Source organism: Macrotis lagotis, chromosome X (genome assembly GCF_037893015.1).
Source record: "Macrotis lagotis isolate mMagLag1 chromosome X, bilby.v1.9.chrom.fasta, whole genome shotgun sequence".
Classification (NCBI taxonomy): Eukaryota; Metazoa; Chordata; class Mammalia; order Peramelemorphia; family Peramelidae; genus Macrotis; species Macrotis lagotis.
This window is the reverse complement of record NC_133666.1, coordinates 108,488,561-108,495,721: the sequence shown is the minus strand read 5'-3', so window position 1 is coordinate 108,495,721 and position 7,161 is coordinate 108,488,561.

The following is a 7,161-nucleotide window of genomic DNA, read 5'->3' as shown; positions in this document are numbered from 1 at the left end:
ATATACCTATATATACTTATATACGTATGTATATGGTGATGATGTTTGTCCTTTGTCATCAAAAAGACCATGACATCAGAGAGGTGATGCCATGACAAGCACATGAATTGGATTTGAGTGAGGGAGTGCTTTGCTAAGTCATCAGCCTCACTTTCTCCTCCAGGGATCTGGGTCCAGTGGCCAGATATGAATCAGGATAACTGGAGATGACCCTGAGTGTGAGGCAATTAAGGTTAAGTGACTTACCCAAGGCTACACAGATAGTAAGTGTTAGGTATCTGAGGCTAGATTTGAACTCATGACCTTTGGACCCCAAGATCAGTGCTCTATCCACTGCATTATCTAGCTACCCATATAAATATATAGCTATATAGAGATCTATATCTCTAATGGATCTCTATCTATATGTCTCTCTCTATATAGATAGAGATCTATAGAGAGGTGCCAATACCATTGGGGCCAGGTAGAATGTGTTTAGTTATTTTCAGTTGTATTCCACTCTTTTTTGATCCATATTGGGGTTTTCTTGGAAATGATATTAGACTGGTTTACCATTTTCTTCTTCTTTTTATAGATGAGGAAACTGAGGCAAATAGGCTTAAATGATTTGCCCAGGTTCACATAGTCAGTAAGTGTCTAAGTCTAATTTGAACTCGGGTTTTCCTGACTCCACTCTTCAGCATCCAGCTTCTCTAAATGTAATAATAGGAAAGTACAGAGGAAAGAAAGGTCAAGCCCTTGTTCCTCTCTTGTAAACTGCTTAAATTTATTCAAATCATTAGGGCACCCATGTAAGGTTCAGTCAGACATGACCAAAAATAACTGAACAATATCACTCAAGTCAATAGTTTCCTGCAAGACTACTGATGAAATGGTTTCCCAAGTTTTATCTTCCAAGGCTAGCTTTAAGAAGTATAGTTATCTCTCTATATGTGCTTCTATGTATCTGTGGTTTCATCTATTTGAGTGCCTGCTTGATTGAGGTCAAACATGAACTCTGTGTCTTAGCAGAAAGTATGAGTTGCTATGGCTAAAATATTTCATTGTTGGATAACCAGTGTTGAGGTAATGGGCCTTTCTGAATGCAGATTGGTCTGTAGGTGATGGACTTCAAGTCCCCTGGACTCATACTCCAGTCGACTGGCATTTGTTAATTATTTCCCTTGTGCCAGATATTGTGCTGAGTGTTGAAGGTACAGATACAAATCAAAAAGGAAAAATAAAATACAAACAATAAGAGAAAGCTTCAAAGATGGGAGATGGGGTGAATAGCAGAAGTCAGGATTCAAGCCTCCTGAGGATGGGGACTGTTAAACTTCTGTCTTTTTATCCTCACTGCCTAGCATAATGACTGGTATATCCTAGAGATTCAATAAATGTTTGTTGATTAATTGATTGACTGGATGGTTACAAAGAATTTTCACATATTTCTTTGTGTTAAATGCTATTATCCCCATTTTACAGATGAAAAAATAAGATAAAGTCAAGCAACTTAAGGTCACACAGCTAGCAAGTAGTAGAGAATTCAAATTTTAAATGCACCCCATGCTTTGGCAGGGAAGCACTATATGAGTGGAATGTTGCATATACTATAGGAGAGGACTGATGGATTGACTGGTTTGCTGAACTTTTTCATCATAAAGGAAGATTTACTTGATAGGGAAGAGGAGATATAATTAAAAACAAATGTGGATTTTTAACATCTTATTTAACAAGACTCTAGATCTTTAGTTTGAAATCAAGAGTGAAGAAACATTTATTAAGTGCTAATTACTACTATTAAATTCCTATGTATTACTACTACTACTACTACAACTATTACTTCTACTACTATTACCTCACTACTATTACTACTACTACTACTACTACTACTACTACTACTACTACTACTACAACTACAACTACTATTTCTACTACTATAACTGTTACTACTACTACTACTACTACTACTATTATTACTAGCACTACCACTATTACTACTACTAACTGCTATTACTACTATTACTACTTCTAATACTAAGACTAGCTTGCATTTATATCATACTGTATTCCAGGAACTGTGTAAAGAATCTTACATATATATTTTTCACAACAATCCTGTAACATAGTTGCTAGCATTATCCTTATTTTACAGTTGAGGAAACTGAGGCAGGTAGGGAGGATAAGTGACTTACCTAGAGTCACCTCACTATTAACTATCTGAATCTGGATTTTAACTAAGACCTTCCTGACCTCAGGTCTGCCCTCCATTCACTGAACCACCCCCTGTCCTCTTCTAATAGTACCTACTCTGTGTCAGACACTGCTGTAAAAAAAAAGGAAGACCATTCCTTCCCATTCTAAGAGAAGAAAATAGCACATGAATGAAAACTGAAAAAGGCAGGAAGGACAGTATCTCTGTGGAAAATGGAGTCCAGAGAGTCAGAAGGGAAGTGAGTAAACATGACTGGCATAGGGGGTCCTTCCTTTAAATAGGGGTTGCAGGAGGAAACAACTAAATAGAAGAAGGAGCTGGGAGGCCCAGGGATCTCCCAGCATGAGAAGTCTTCTGGAGAGTGATGGAGAAAGAAGTCAGAGAATAGGGAGCACAGTCAGAGTAGAATGAAGATCTTCCTAGAAACCAAGAAGTGAAAAGTTTTAAATGGTTTCCCTTCCTTTTCCCCCTTTAACATAGACAATGCTTGAAATTCTTAATTTTTTTTTTCAGATTTCTGGCCATCCTATCAATTGGACATTTGTTCATACCTTCTTATTTTTTTTTTTAAAAAAAGGCTGTCTGCAAGGAATTTAATTAAATATTTCCTCCTGGTACTTAGAAGAGATCAGTAACTAAGAGGGTGTGTCAGAGGAAGGAAAGGTAATTTTGAATCTTTGGGCACACTGGGAGGAGGGGAGACTTGTGGTAGAGGAGACTGGGGAGTTGCCAGCTTGAAAGCAGCATGCGAAACAAGAGAGGGGATGCCAGGGGAAAGGAAAAAAAAATAGCCTCCAGGGCTCCAAAGACAAATACTAACTACTTCATACTTTCCCCAAAGGCTACCTCTACTGTCTTCAAATATTAAGGAAATGTGCTCATTTCCAGTGTAGGCTTCAAATGCTTCTGACTCAGAGGCAAATATATTATAAATGCTCTGAAGGAATTTGAGGTCTATTTTCTTCTCCTTTACCTGGGAACTCTTTTCCTTTTTAAATCTCTTCTAGCCCCTCAAAACCATCATCAAATTGTAGAGACCCCCCTCACAAAGGGATGTCAGGAGGGCTAAGTTGTCATGAGGAAAAACAAAATTTTCAATAAGTTTGAGGCTCTGGTGCAGAGAGCACCATAATGTGCTCAGTCAACATGCCAAACATATGTACTTTGTTAGATTTAATCAGGAACAGATATATTCCTAGTTGCACTTCTCCAAACCTGTTTTATAATCTTGCCAATAGAATGGGCAAAATTTCCGTTCAAAGCCACCATAAAAAAGCAGCCAGATGTCTTTGCTAGCCTGACATGCACCTGCACCAAAGGCTGCCCACATCAGTTTTTCAGCTTCTCTTGGGGAGCAAGCAAACATGTAAATTTCTATAGAACAGCATGATAGAGTAAAAGCAAGGAATTTTCATAACTTTCTTTTATTCCCTCATTCAACAATTTTTTTGAAACACCCACCAGTGACACCATCATTTTTCCAATCACCCAGATTCACAACTTAGATAGGATGTAAGCAAATCCTGCATTCTTCATTGTGGATACAAGACTTCCAGAAACAATTTTATTAACTAAATTAAACATATTCAAAGCCCTTCTGCTCAGAGAAAGAAAGAATCCAAAAGGATGAGAAATCCATCCTGACTTGGAAATATCTTTCTGACCAAAATCATTTATGATTTGTGGTATTCTCAAAGTCAAATTCTGAGTAAGATAAAATATATTCAAGAACTTTAGGTGAAAAGTACCTTTTGTTTTGCTGAACAGAATGATAGTCACAGAACTTTTGACCACCCTTAGAGAATCATTTTCATTTTTTCTTTCATTTTTTTAATTTTAAAAAATTTTTCTAAGTATTCACTATTGCAATTTAATAATAAAAAAGGAAAAAAGAACCTTATAACAGATTTTCTTAGTTCAACAAAACAAAATTCTCACATTGATCACATCTAAAAATGTTTGTTTTGTTCTTCATTTTAAGTCCATCACCTCTAGGAGAGGTGGGTAGTATGCTTCATTTTTGATCCTCTGAAACTGTAGAATATAAGATAGGAGCTATTAATCATTGTGCTAATCAGTTCTAAAGTATTTTAAAGAGATTTTCTTTAAACAATTGTCACAGAATATATATTAAGAGTCTGACTCAATTCACTCTGCATCAGATTATCAAAGGCTTCCTAGTTTCCTCTAAAACTGTCCATTTCACTATTTGGGGGTATAATAATATTGCATTGCATCCATATACCATTATTTGTTTAGCTATTCCATAATTGGTGAACCCCTACTTAATTGTCAGGGTTTTTTCCTTATTACAAAACTGCTGCTATGAATATTTTTATATGTATAACTCATTTTCTCTTTCTTTTTTATCCCTTTAGGATATAGGCCTAGTACTATTATTGCTGGGTCAGAGACTTTGGGGCATTATTCTAAATTGCTTTTCAAAATGGCTGAACTAATTCACAGCTCTGCTAATAATTTATTAGTGTGCCTATTTTCCTGTAGCCTCTTCAACATTTGCCATTTTCCTTTTTTTCCCCCATTTTTACAAATATGATGTATAATTTGCATTTCTCAAATGATTAATGATTTGAAGTATTTTCATATGAACATTGATAGCTTCAATTTTGAAAATTGCCAAGAGAACAATTTTCCCAAACCTTTCAAAACCTCTTTTAACCACTTTCTATAAGGATTCTCCTTTCCATCTCATCAAAGGTGAACTCAAGTGATATTAACTGAAATAATCAAAGATTTCTTCCTTCTTTTAGTCTATTCATTACCTTAATCACTGCTTCTTGGACAATCAACAGTAAGGGCTTAGTTTGGAAATCAGTTAGGCTTTCTATAAAAATAAAATAAAAACAGTTCAGTGAAGAATATTATTTTGTAATTCATATTTAAAGAAAAACTAATAAGATTTTCTCATTCAGGTGGGACCAAGAACTTCAGATTAAAGTATTATTTAAATCTTATTTGCAACAGAAATAGCAATTGCTGTATGAGAGGGTGGGGAAAGGTTATTATTTTCATAATGTCATCTTTGTCTCATTGTCTGATTGGATACGGGGGTCTCCTGTATGAGGACCTTATGAATTTTCTTTTCTTAACATATCTTAAATTTTTCCCCTCTTCTCTATTCATCACACAGAAACTTATATTCTCTTTACATCTTGCCTAGACTATTGTAATTGTTTCCTAGTTGGTCTTGCATCTAGTTTCTCCCTTTTCCAATCCATCCTTATGACAGGTACCAAAAATTACATTCATAAAATGAATGTTTGTTCATGTCAGTTTCTTGTTGAAGATGCTTCAGTGATTCCTTGTTGCCTATAGGATAAAATCCACTAGGCATTTTTATAATAATAATAATAATAATAATAATTATTATTATTATTATTATTATACTAAATTAGATAGATTCCTTCAGCTTGACTCCACTCGATTCTCACCTTAAGTTCCAACTTGAACAGGCTCATTTATGGATCGTTAAACCAAACACCATATAGATTGTGACCTATGGCAGCCCATTGTTTCTTTTCCTCCCCATCTAAATCTCCAAGGGTCACCTCCTTCAGGTGTCTTTTTCCCGATTTCTTCAGGAATGGTTACTGCTCCCCAAATAATGTTGCATTAATTTTACTTATATTGTGTGCTTACTTTTCTGTGAAAACATAGCTTTCCAATAGAATATAATCTCCTTGACGGTAGGTACTCTCACTTTTGTCTTTATATCTCCTGTCCCTAGAATGGTAGGCAGTTAATAAAATACTTGCTGATTGATTTACAGAAAATAGTGTTTGAGATAGATAAAAAGGCAAATAAGACATAGTTTTGACCTTCACAGAGATAAAATAAAGTAAAACATCTATTAAAAAATTATAATACAATACCATAAGTGCATAGTAATTAAAAACATGAAAAGTTAACAATAATAAACCATATTATATAGCAACTTAAAGTTTATAAACTGCTTTAAATGCATCTTCTCCATTGAGACTTACAATAAACTGTCCAGAGCAGGTCCTCCAATTATTATTATCCCTACCTTATAGATGAGAAAACTGAGGTAAATGATTTGCCAACCATTATTCAATAAAAATAAATAGAATTTGAAATTGTCTTCCTGACTTCAAGACCCAAATTTTATCCTCTAGGTTAACCTCTCATTCTAATGTAAGAAAAGCATGGAGAAAGATTGTATGATTGTTGGGTGTAGGAGTGACATGAGAGCCATACATTTTGGGAAATATTTAGAAATTAAGCAAAGTGCTCAGGATCACCCAGTCAAAAGGGTCAGAGGTGGGACTTGAGCCCAGGTCTTTAAGAATCCAGGGCTATCTCTCTCTTTCTCTCTACTTATACTAAACATAAAAAAATTCCAGGAGTAATCTAACCAGGAATGAGTAGTGTAGGACTATCTATCATCTCTCTAGGTGCTTAAGAAATGCTTGTCAACAATGTAGCCTAATATAGTCTAAGACCTTGTTGGCTTCTTTGGTTATTATATGTGTACTCTTAGTTCATACTGAGCTTCATGAAAATGTCAGAATGATACCTTTAGTAGTGAAAGGCCTTGGGGATTATTTTTGAGAGGTGAAGACTAAAATCACAAAGGTAAGTGGCAGATAAGGCAACTTAATAATAATTATAACTATTAACAATGAAAATATAATGTTTACAATTATTAACAATGATGGTAACTATACTTAATAATTATCATAATTAACATCATGAATACTAGTAGTACTATAATCTACCAAAACTTATAGACCTTTTCCCCATATTCTAAAAGGCAATCTTTTGAAATAGTAAAGGCATTTCTCCTAAGGATATTATTGGTTGATCTTTAATGCATTTTGATTCATTTTTTTACCTATTTTTTACCTATTTTTACCTATTTTACCTATTGACAAATCTCTTGCCCTGGATCCTTTGATAATTATAGATTAATTCATTTCTTCAAC